The 12,694-nt window shown below is 33.6% G+C and overlaps 1 protein-coding gene across 1 annotated transcript in view; it reads right to left on the minus strand.

Moving 5' to 3' along the window:
- The window catches only part of Cad74A (cadherin 74A), a 33,135-nt gene extending 21,303 nt beyond the window's left edge, over nt 1–11,832 (minus strand). Inside the window, exon 1 of the mRNA XM_090157729.1 lies at nt 11,638–11,832. The gene's annotated coding sequence lies outside the window, so the exon portion shown is untranslated. The remainder of the gene's footprint in view (nt 1–11,637) is intronic.
- Nucleotides 11,833–12,694: the final 862 nt, after the last annotated feature.

Below are 12,694 nucleotides of genomic sequence, written 5' to 3' on the forward strand. Positions count from 1 at the left end.
AATGTATATCGTTTAATCATTTAATATAATGATAAAATTAATTGTTTAATTTTATCAAAACAATAAATATCCCACTTAATTGGTTTCATAATTGAAATATTGAAGATTCTGTTCTGGCCAAACAAAATAGTTATTAACTTAAATTGATTTTAGCTTTTGAATATTGTTTTTTTTTTCCTTTTTAAAATGAATTTAAACAATGTGAATTACATAAATTGGGTTTAGACACGGGAATGTTGAATTTTTTGTTTTGGTGAAACAACACAATTCCAACGTAATAGGTTTTACCAGGAAAATATGTTATTTTACTTGAAACCAATCTATGGAGGGTTAATAGCCTGATTAACATACCATTGGTTTTTTAGCGCAATCTAGAGTCTGTTATCAGGTATTACCTAGGAAGTACCACTAGAATTATTTTCAGCAATAATTTAATTAATAAATATTACTTTTGACGTTTATAAGATTTCACCATAATAATTAAATAATTAAAGATAATATTAGTACAATACTTTTTCTATTTATTTAAGCTATAAGTATTTATGATGTTTAAAAATCCTTGCGCATTTCAAAATTGGAATTACAGGCTTTGTAATATTAATTACATGTAGTAATTTATTATTTTATAACTATTGAAACTAAAATATTATAAATCTTTATCCTTAGATGAACTGTAATCTTAATTACAGGTAATAATTTATTTATTATTTTATTCATTTCACTATAATAATAACTATTAAAACTAAAATATTAAAAATCATTATCCTTAAACAACCTTTAATCTTAACTACAAATAATAATTTATTTATTATTTTATTTATTTCAATATAATAATAACTATTAAAACTAAATAATTACAAATCTTTATCCTTAAACAACCTATAATCTTAATTACAGGTAATAATTTATTTATTATTTTATTTATTTAAATATAATAATAACTATGGAAACAAAAATGATTAATTTTTATTCTTAGATGGTATTTGCGAAAACGATCTAAAAACTTCAAAACCGAACTATTCATTAACTTAATTTAAATCAGAATATCAAAACAAGGTCTTTCTTTTAACATTCCTAATTTATCCGACTTCGTCACTGAATTCGTTTTAAAACCAAACTGCCCTTCGTAAGAATACCCCGCTATCAAAAACTAGGACAGCGAATATTTTTTTCATTTTCAATCTTTATACGGTGCGCTATAAAGTGAATTCGCCATAATACATTCCATGCAGTTTCTAAAATACCCATTGTGTTTATAGCTTCATTGAGTTTAAGGACGGCGAATTTAATGAGGGAGAAAGCGGGGCGTTTTATTCCGAGTCTACCCTTCAAATATTAAGTCGTTCGCTTTTCTTTTGATTCGATATACCCTCGTTAAAAAAAACACAAGTGGACCGGCTTCTACGGCTGGAAAACCAAACAAATCATACGGTTCCACACATATTCATCCTTGAACTTATTACATTAGAAATTTCATCCACAAAGGATTTACAATTCTAGCTGGATTTAAAGGAAAACTATCGAAGTATTTTGTTTATACAGGGTGTTTCAAAGGGTTATGCAAAAATTTGAAGGAGTTGTAGGGGGTGAGAGAAGTATGCCTGTTGTTTTCCCATTTTCCTACGATGAGTTAAAAGAGCGCCAGAGAGTCTCAAAGTGAGGCCTACTAACCCCTGGAAGTAGGCTGCAACAAACGCAAAACCAAGTAGCAGGGAAATGCCAACGTTAAGGTTTGGGTTCGTGTGATAGGTAAAAAAGGACTTTGTAAACAAACCTAGGTAACCAGCGTAAAAAGTTAAACTTAAACAGTATTTAAAGTCCCTGCTTCTGGTTTTCGGCTTGAGGCAGCCTACTTCCAGTGGCTAGTAGGCCACACTTTGAATCTCTCTGGCGCTCTTTTAACTCATCGTAGGAAAATGGGGAAAAACAGGCATATTTCTCAACTCACCCCTTACAACTCCATCCATTTTTGAATAACCTTTTGAAACACCCTGTATTTTCTTCCCCGATTTTTATTAGAAAAATCTAAAGGCGAATTTCTACGATGGTATATTTTGTATAAAAGCAAATTGGGCCAAATTTTGAAATGTTTATTTTTTTATATCGTTCGAAAAGAGGTGTGGGCATATCCAAAAATTGGCCGACCAGAACTTAAACCCACATCCGGTCATTTTTTGTTTTAAACAAAAATGTGCTTTGAGTAAAGTGATATTGGCGTGTGTATTTAGGAAGGGTATATAACGGTGGTTTATTTCCTGTTGGAATTTTGAAACAATAGCGTCTTGTCTCAATGTCCAGGGGTGTTTTAACAAAAGAGATTGGAACTCCGGGAATCGAGAGACGTACGTTGAGGAAGTTGTCAGGTCTAAATTAAAACTCTGGGCGTCGCGCTCTCGCGCTTCGACTAAAGACGAAATCGCGATGAACCGTGAAGAGATAAAACCTTTCTCGTTAATAAGCCAAATAAGAGCCCGGTATTTCCCTCGATACGCGACTTCTTCAGACTTCTATAAAAAGGGGGTTGTCGAACGGTCGTAGTCGTGCCTACATGGGCGCCATCCTCTCATTTTGAGCGCGGTTTGTCATTTTGAAAGTGAGAGGAGCACAGATTTCATTGCTCAATAAAGAGCGAAACGAAAGTGAGAATATTGCTCAAAAAAGAGCGAAATGAAAATGAGAATAGCGCCGATTTCATTCGTCCAAAAAAGAGCAAAACAAAAGTGAGAATAGCGCCGATTTCATTGCTCAAAAAGAGCGAAACAAAAGTGAGAATAGCGCCGATTTCATTGCTCAAAAAGAGCGAAACAAAAGTGAGAATAGCGTCGATTTCATTGCTCAAAAAGAGCTAAAAAAAATGAGAATAGCGCCGATTTCATTGCTCAGAAAGAGCGAACCGAAAGTGAGAAGAGCGCTAATTTCATTGCTCAAAAAGAGCAAACCAAAAGTGAGAATAGCGCCGATCTCATTGCTCCAAAAGAGCGAAACGAAAGTGAGAAGAGCGCTAATTTCATTGCTCAAAAAGAGCAAACCAAAAGTGAGAATAGCGCCGATCTCATTGCTCCAAAAGAGCGAAACGAAAGTGAGAAGAGCGCTAATTTCATTGCTCAAAAAGAGCAAACCAAAAGTGAGAATAGCGCCGATCTCATTGCTCCAAAAGAGAGAAACGAAAGTGAGGTAGAGTGCCAATTTCATTGCTAAAAAAAGAGCTAAACGACAGTGAAAAGAGCGCCGATTTCATTGCTCCAAAAGAGAGAAACGAAAGTGAGAATAGCACCGATTTCATTGCTCAAAATAGTGAAACAAAAGTGAGAATAGCGCCGATTTCATTGCTCCAAAAGAGAGAAACGAAAGTGAGGTAGAGTGCCGATTTCTTTGCTCCAAAAGAATGAAAAGAGAAGTGAGAAGAGCGCCAATTTCATTGCTCAAAAAGAGCGAAACAAAAGTGAGAATAGCACCGATTTCATTGCTCAAAATAGTGAAACAAAAGTGAGAATAGCGCCGATTTCATTGCTCCAAAAGAGAGAAACGAAAGTGAGGTAGAGTGCCGATTTCTTTGCTCCAAAAGAATGAAAAGAGAAGTGAGAAGAGCGCCAATTTCATTGCTCAAAAAGAGCGAAACAAAAGTGAGAATAGCACCGATTTCATTGCTCAAAATAGTGAAACAAAAGTGAGAATAGCGCCGATTTCATTGCTCCAAAAGAGAGAAACGAAAGTGAGGTAGAGTGCCGATTTCTTTGCTCCAAAAGAATGAAAAGAGAAGTGAGAAGAGCGCCAATTTCATTGCTCAAAAAGAGCGAAACAAAAGTGAGAATAGTACCGATTTCATTGCTCAAAATAGTGAAACAAAAGTGAGAATAGCGCCGATTTCATTGCTCCAAAAGAGAGAAACGAAAGTGAGGTAGAGTGCCGATTTCTTTGCTCCAAAAGAATGAAAAGAGAAGTGAGAAGAGCGCCAATTTCATTGCTCAAAAAGAGCGAAACAAAAGTGAGAATAGTACCGATTTCATTGCTCAAAATAGTGAAACAAAAGTGAGAATAGCGCCGATTTCATTGCTCCAAAAGAGAGAAACGAAAGTGCGCTAGAGTGCCGATTTCATTGCTCAAAAAGAGCAAAAGGAAAGTGAGAAGAGCGCCGATTTCATTGCTCAATTGAGCGAAAAGAGAAGTGCACCGATTTCATTGCTTTAAATGAGCGAAATGAGAAAAATCACTAATTCCTTTGCTCATAAACAACGAAACGAAAGTGAAAAGAGCACCGATTTCATTGCTCACAAAGAGAAAATCGCCGATTTAACCTCTTCTAGGAAAAGAAAAATAGAGAACAGCAGCAATTGGCAATTTCACCACTCAAAAAACAACGCCGATTTCATTGCTCAAAAAGAGTGAAGAGATAATTGCACTGATTTAATCTCTTTAAAAAATAGATTAAAGAAAACAGGACCAATTTCACTGCCCACGAAAAGAGAAGATAATTTAACAGCTCAAAAAAGAGCCAAAGAGAAAGGGAGGAGCGCTGATTTCGCCACAGAAAAATGCGAGAGCTGAGCGGCTCTTTAACCAAAATGCCCATCACTGCACGAAGTTGAGTTGACTTTAGTATCTTCAGTATTCAATGCTACCTTTACCATTTCGTTGAAAGTTCAGTTTTACGAATCATTTAGGCTTGCAAAACTCGAAATAGGATACTTTGAATTGAAAAAGGGAAACTCGGCACGTGAGGATAATTGGAAATCGTTTAAGCTGTCTCGCATAAATGGCTCGTTTTGTTGGCGCGTTAGACATTTTGACATTTCGAAACTTGTTCTCTATGACCCACTATAAGCGCTTCTTTACATATATGCTCCAAACCCCATTATTATGAGTCTTAATTTTGTACTTGATAACTACAAATTAATATCGCTAATGATCATTTATTTACCCCTCCCAATAAGGCAAGAAAAGGTTTTGCTTTAAATATCACAATTTGCTGTTAGGACCTCCTTTTATCAAAATGCAATACCATAAGGTTATAATGTATATCTCTTAAAAGAGAAGTGTTCATCTAATTTATTAAAATGCAGGATTTCATTTGGAGTATATTTCCGGCAAATCGCATCCCGTCTGAAATAACCTCGTGTAGGATGTAAAATATAAAAATTAAACTTTGAAGGGATTTACATTTGCACAGTTAGCGAGGAACAAAAATTGTACGCCAGATTTCTGATTTCCAAATATTTCCGATATTTCTCAAATATTTCCGATATTTCTCAAATATTTCTGATATTTCTCAAATATTTCTGATATTTCTCAAATACTTCTCAAATATTTCCGATATTTCTCAAATATTTCTGATATTTCTCAAATACTTCTCAAATATTTCTCAAATATTTCCGATATTTCTCAAATATTTCCGATATTTCTCAAATATTTCCAATATTTCTAATATTTACGATATTTCTCAAATATTTCCGATATTTCTAATATTTCCGATATTTCTCAAATATTTCCGATATTTCTCAAATATTTCCTATATTTCTAGTGGATTTCTAATATTTCCGGAAATAATTATTTGGATTTATCGCTATTTGTACACCATATTTCTTAAGTGGCTACCCCCTCGACAGTTAGTATACGTTTTCACGCTCATTGTTTATTCCGAAATGAAATTTTAAAATCAAGGTGAGCCTGCGCAGGTATATATTTCAAGCTAGCATTACCAGTAAATGTATACTTCTGTCAAAACATATATTATTTACTTCTGGTAATACCTATACTTTTACTTGGTATAGATTACAATCTTTACGAAAATTATTAGATACAATGTTGCAATTTGGATACAACAAGACTCATCCAGTGTGAATTAAATTGAATCAATCAGAACAAAGTCGAATTTCATATTTTTAACTGGATTAAATATATTTTAATTGAATCGAATACATTATATTTGGATTGAATATATTATAATTTGATGAAATACATTGCAATTGATTTAAATAATTTTTAATTAGATCAAATACATTGTAATTGGATCAAATAAATTCTAATTTTATCAAATAAATTCTAATTTTATCAAATAAATTCTTATTTTATCAAATAAATTCTAATTTTATCAAATAAATTCTAATTTTATCAAATAAATTCTAATTTTATCAAATAAATTCTAATTTTATCAAATAAATTCTCATTTTATCAAATAAATCCGAATTTTATCAAATAAATTCGAATTGGATCAAATACATTGTAATTGGATGTGATGTAATTTGATCAAGTATAACACATTTTGTGTTGTAATTCGATCAAGTATAACACATTTTGTGTTGTAATTCGATCAAGTATAACACATTTTGTGTTGTAATTCGATCAAGTATAACACATTTTGTGTTGTAATTCGATCAAGTATAACACATTTTGTGTTGTAATTCGATCAAGTATAACACATTTTGTGTTGTAATTCGATCAAGTATAACACATTTTGTGTTGTAATTCGATCAAGTATAACACATTTTGTGTTGTAATTCGATCAAGTATAACACATTTTGTGTTGTAATTCGATCAAGTATAACACATTTTGTGTTGTAATTCGATCAAGTATAACACATTTTGTATGGTAATCAAATACAACGGACTTTGTATTGTAATTGGATCAAATACAACGGATTTGGTAGTGTAATTGGATCAAATTGGATCAAATTCGAATTTCGATCCCCAAAATTTGGAACCTATTTCGGAATCTTGTAAGGTAATATAGTACGTTTTCTCCAAAAAACTATAAATAGTACATGTTAGAGGGGCTTACCCTTAGCCCGAAAATAACGATGATCAAAGTTGACCCCTATTTCGACATACACAATCATATCCCCATAAATATTAATCGGTCTATTAAACCCCCTAAAAATATAATAAGGTATTTACGGCCACTTAAAAGACACTTGGAAAGTTCTAGTTATGTCTCTAGAACGAGGAAGTATTTTTGGCACCTTCACGTGTAAATTACGAACTAAAGATTTGTAAATATTCTTGGAACCACCGTCGTTCCTAAAAATAACCAAATGAACTCGCTAAAGCTAACACCCAACAGCTCCTTATAAAAAAGAGAGACGGATTCTCCGTGGCTAATGTACCATGTACGTTAAACCATATTTTCCATTTTCAGTTCCTAATTACACGTATCATCCATGACGCCATAGACGATGTATGGAAACCGCCATTTACTTTAAACGCTTTGCTTAAGTATAATCAGAAGTAAATCATATCTTTCTTTAGAGATAAGTATCCATGCTGCTTGCCACCACCCGTCTACGCAATGTAACCAGGCCACCTGTTTAATGGTAAAAGTGGGGTGGCGGAGTGGTTAGCAGCAAGAGGAGCCGGGTTCGATCCCAGCTTATGGCTTCCGCGATGAGTTTGCAAGTTCTTTCCCCACTGGTTTAAGGCTTTTTCCCCAAGCTCTTCGGTTTCCCCTTCCATAAAAATTTGTTGAGGTTAACGGTAATAGTTAGTGCAGGACTTGCCACCACCCTTCTACGCATTGTAACCCGGCCACCTCAAAACTAGCTCGATGACTTGGGCGTAAGGTGGTGACTTGGGTATTAACCTATAGCTGATTATAATTATATGGCATATGTACCTTAGCGGGTTAGAGGTATAGTGTTCAATGAAAACGGGGTATCTGCCACATGACGAAAGGGTACACCTAAACACGGTTCAAACTTAAACACAGGTATTAATCCACCTAATGACGTAACCGGAACTAAATTTGACCATGTTGACCACGGATATACTCAATATAGTAATTATCCACAAATATACATCATTGACATAATATCTAGATTTAAAGGGAATATAACCTCAGGTATTTGGTGTGGAACACCAACGTTTGCAGCTCTGGCCACTTTTGCCTTTGGCTTTAAAAATGTTCGGCGCCACTGTACAGGCAAATTTGAAAAATTGAAGGGGTCTTCCATAAAGATTGCTTTGCAGGTTATATTCCCTTTAATAATGTTAGAAGTTACTAAAATTATGTTTTTAATTTTTACCACCAGTATTATTCCAATTAACAAAATGTCACGGGTATTAAGTACACACAATCCCCCCCGATATATTAGCTATTTTTTAAATATTAAATTTAAATTTGAACAAATTTCCAATCATCTTGTACATTAACAATTTTTCGAGTTGCCTGGTTTTGTAAATACGGGTAGCGAAACGCGAATACTTTAATTTAAATAAATTTTTAGACAAATTTAATTTTTCGAGTTACCTGGTTTTGGAAATACGGTAGCGAAACGCGAAATATAAATATAAATACTTTTCTTTAGGAAATACGTATTATATACTTCTGATATAAGCAAACCCGTAATGGCTGTACAAACTGCTATGAGGCCTATAAACTTTTCGAAATTTCAAGTTTTCTTGGTTGAACAACTCCTAAAAGGGAAATATCCAGATCCATCTAAAACCCTGCTCTCCGTCATTGCATTTCAAAATAAGTTGACACTTTAGTGAAAGTATCCTTACAGAAGCGCTTTGGCCAAGAGAACAGGGGGTAGACCAGGAGTCTGTGAGAGTACCCGCCCGCGAACGAAGATATTTGACTAAAATCACTCAACCCAAACCAGAGCGACGTCCCGACGTGGCATTTTGACTCGAACGTGGAAACTTAATTTATAAATATGGGAAGTATGTATATAAAATTTTATTTTATACGGGTCCAGGAAAAGTATTAAAAAATATTTATATATTTTTCTTTTTCACCAAATTAATTCTAACGACTTTCTAGCGAGGGTCACCCCAGAAAAATTGCTTAACTCGACCTTGTGTGCTATAATTCCCACCACGCCTGCTTCGTTTGATATCCAGAGCTACTTTGGAAACATTTTACCATTACAATTTTTTATCCTTCGAGCACATTGTTAGATTTAAAAGGGCGGGAGATGTGGGCGCATTCTCTATTAAGTTTTGGTAGATTACATCAGAAAAGTGTCGCCAAAAAATTGGAATTTGAAGTCTGAATTCTCAGCAGTGTAGAAGGCGGGAATAGTTACCGTATTAAATGAAGTCATAGTCGTTAATGTTATGATATACCACCCCCGGGGATGTAAGTTATAATGTCATACCGATATCTCGCTTTGTACCGAGATCTACAGATAGGTCCGTTTCTAAGTTACGAAATGGATGAATGTAGGTTTTCTAATTGGTGGGCATGGAATGGTCCGAAGGACAGAGTTGATGGATTTTATTTCAATTAAAAATCGAAAACAATTAGCTAGATTCTTCACCGTGACATTCGGTTGCCAGATTTGGCGCGTATGATAAATATTTCGTTATACATAGCGTTGATTTTCGATTCTATTTAAGATTATTCCGTACTAATTACAAAAATTTTGCTTTCTGCGTGTGAAATGGTTTTGTAATTAGCGATATTGGTAAAATAGTTGTGGTTATATTTATTTTAGAATTATATTTTATTAGATTGTTAATTTTTAGCATTATTTTAGAAATTTCTCAATTTATGTATTTAAAGGTTTATATAGTTCTTTATTTTTTAATTTGTGTTTGCATTTATTATTAACGCTCTAAATGGTATTTAATAGCCCTAATCAAAGTTAATTTTAAGGTATTTATTGATACCTAACAGAAATTTAAATTTAACTTTATTTTAAGAAGTTTCTTTAAACACGCACTTAAATTATGGATTTAATATATTTAAGGTTTTTAAATTCCCGAAATCTGTATGAATTTAATCAGAAGCAAATAATATATCTCTAAGGAGGGAAGTATGCATCTTCGTATATACTGCTAATATTATTAATTTGAAATATGTACCTTTGTAGGCTCTATAGCTGATTTTTCCAAAAATCTTTTGTGATTAAAAAAAATCATATATTAAAAATAATCATATATTAAAAATATCATATATTAAAAATAATCATATATTAAAAATATCATATATTAAAAAATCATGTATTAAAAAATTATATATTAAAAAATCATATATTAAAAAATCGTATATAAAAAAATCATATATTAAAAAAATTCATATATTAAAAAATCATATATTAAGGTTAACTAGACAATTTCACCATATTTAATATTAATTTAACTTTACTAATAGTCTTGTAATTAATCTGATTTAAATAAAATAAAGACCAAACATGTTTTTTAACCATTTTATAAAGGTTAGGTAACACGCTAAAGTAAAAATTTCTTTAAAACCTGATATTTTTTAAGGTAGGTAATCTTTCAATTTTTCGCTAAAGCAAGCTAGCCTCATTGTACGCTATGTCACAGTTTCTTCTTCAAACTTCGCGTCTTTTCAAGCGAAATTCTATTGGGGTAATATGGCAAAAGTGCACCTCATTCCAAGCTACCGGTTTGACGCCATTTCGAATCCTTCCAGCTGAAGCTTTGCCAGACTTCATTTACTGGGTGCTAAAGCTTCCGTTATTTCAACGGTTAACATCGTGTAGTTAAACGAGTGGTTAGATTGAAACGCGCCATTTCTTATTTAAATTAAAGTTATCATATTTAAGTAGGTCAAGCTCTCTTAGCTTCGAAGTAAATCAGAATCGGAAATCTTTTTTATTTCAATGTTGTTTTCAAAGGAATCGAAACGCGTTTTAACTTCCTTTCTTGTGTACCTGCCATTTATAATCCGCGCGTGATTTCCCTTTCATTGTTGCGTTATAGCTCTATTTCTTTTGTTTTTTTAGGGACATTAAACATTATTTTTGTTAGTTCGGAAATGCGTATTGTGCCTGGGCATAACACTATTTATGACCCGAATACGGTCAACAGAAACAACAATAATTTTGCCTTTTTAAATAATATAGTAATAAACATTATGTAGCCCAAGTTCTGATTAACAACAATTAATGCAATTTAGATAATCATATCAAGTTGAATTAACATCAATAACATTGCTGTTTAGTGGTATTCCTAATATTTAATAATTATTTAGAAAATATAGTATTTGCATATTTAGCTTAAGTTAAAAATTTAAATTAATGTATTTTAGTTTATCAGATCAAGTTGAATTAACATTTATAGCATTAAAAGTATTCCTGATATTTTATATTGATATGACTAAACATTATATAGCTCCAATTAAATTAAAAATCTAAATTTAATGTAATTTAAAATGATCAGATCAATTCTAATAATCTAATGTATGGTTTTTAAGTGTTCTCGTCATATTTAATCTTGATAAAAGTGAATATTAAATTCCATTGTTTTTTAAATAATAAGGGACTTTTAAAAGCGTGTACATGGATTTGAGAAGAAAAATGAATACCTTAAGATAAAGAAAGTATTTTATACATTAATTTGATTATCAAAGCGCTTTAAATAACAAATTACAACAAATATAAAGGTATATTTTGCACGTAATCCAGTCCATAAACCGCTACGCCCACGAAGGAACGTCGACCAAAAATTTAAATAAACCCCAGCCTCAGAAAATTACCAAAGAACTAAAAGCCGGATCAAAACTTCCAACGGGAGGAATTCGCGAAATCTAAAAAGCGACTCTGACTAATACCATAACCCGGTAAGCCTTTGCCGATGGGTCCGCGGCTATGTCGCTATTATACGGGGGGTACCCGAAGGTGGCGAATCCCGTCTTTAGGGATCAAATCGTAGGAAATCACTTGGACTTACCCGAGAGAGCCGTTGGTCAAACGTCATCGATAACTGGCGTCGATTTGATGAAGGAAGAAAATCGAGAGTCATCCGCGACAATTTGACACGTGAACCGTCCCGATGCTCGCGTTCGGCGCGCTAACATCTAATACCCCTTGGAGCGTAGCACTCCGTCACCGTTCCGAAACTACAAGCTCCGGGCGAAGGTAGCCAGTTACTAGCTTCTCAAAAGCGACTCGCTTCTATCCGGTAAAAATCGACGCAAAAAACGAGTCGATGCCCTTCAATGAAACCGGTTTTGCCTTCCACTTCTTCCTACCTGTCCTATACCCGCGCACCAGAACGCTTGTCTTCGCATCTCACCGTATCCACTAGTGTCTTTCTATATACCATAAGTACGTGGAGGCTCCACTAAAATATATACTGACCTTAAAAACGCGTCTTACGTAGATACCCGCACGATTTCAATTTTGCCTCTTTGCCTTCTTTGTACGGCGTTACCTTCTGATATACCTCGGCTAAGAACCACTTCGCAATACGGATTATAGGTATAAGAAATACCTCTCAGATTATCTCCTGCGAAAACTGGCTATATCACTAAGCTGGAGATAGGGTAGGAGTGTTCAAAACCGGCTGATGATGACACGAGTTCAACAAGTAGGCCTACGCGATTCCCCTCATTCTCGTACCAGGTCAAAATTCCTTTCGAATGGCCAATTCCTTTTAATCTTTATAGTCTTTCATTGTCCTAGAAGAATCGTGAAGTTATTGGTCCACTTTGGTAATTGTCTCTTAATCCACGATATAGCTACGTAGACGAGGAAATTTTGAAATTGCATCGTAGTTCCTTCGCTATAAAAAGTCTTCCGCTAGCACCAAATCTATCGTGTCAAATTGATAACCGGTGTTATATCACGGCTAAATAATTAATTACATTTTCGCCCATATTTTTTTGTACGCGTTGCCCTCCAGACTCGGAAAGTATTATTAAAACTTTTCGCCTAGATTTAATCATTCCTAATATTTATTATTATCGCGAGTTTGGGCGTTTTGGTAATTAATTCATAAAATGATG

Source organism: Leiobunum rupestre, chromosome 9 (assembly GCF_980474605.1).
Source record: "Leiobunum rupestre chromosome 9, qqLeiRupe1.1.hap1, whole genome shotgun sequence".
NCBI classification, from domain to species: domain Eukaryota; kingdom Metazoa; phylum Arthropoda; class Arachnida; order Opiliones; family Sclerosomatidae; genus Leiobunum; species Leiobunum rupestre.